This window comes from Sinocyclocheilus grahami, unplaced genomic scaffold (genome assembly GCF_001515645.1).
Source record: "Sinocyclocheilus grahami isolate Dianchi unplaced genomic scaffold, SAMN03320097.WGS_v1.1 scaffold20667.1, whole genome shotgun sequence".
Lineage (NCBI taxonomy): Eukaryota > Metazoa > Chordata > Actinopteri > Cypriniformes > Cyprinidae > Sinocyclocheilus > Sinocyclocheilus grahami.
The window spans coordinates 2,929-3,187 of record NW_015518122.1 but is presented as its reverse complement, the minus strand read 5'-3'; positions in this window follow the sequence as shown (position 1 = coordinate 3,187).

The window sequence follows — 259 nt, the reverse complement described above, 5'->3', positions numbered from 1 at the left end:
ATATGGTTTAAAGACATTAGCACTGCATATTTTCTGTAAATTGTTTGGTTAAATGGAAATAGCCTCCAACAAGACGAAAGTGATAAGCCATGCTTTTTTCTTTCAGAGTGAATATTGAAATTGGTGGCAAACTGACACATCAGTCTGTTAAACAGGATTATACGACTGTGCCTAGAAGATTAGATCTCACAAATGTACCTTTGTTATAGAGGGGTTTTTTTCTTAAATGGTCATTCTAATGACGTGTTTACATCTTCAC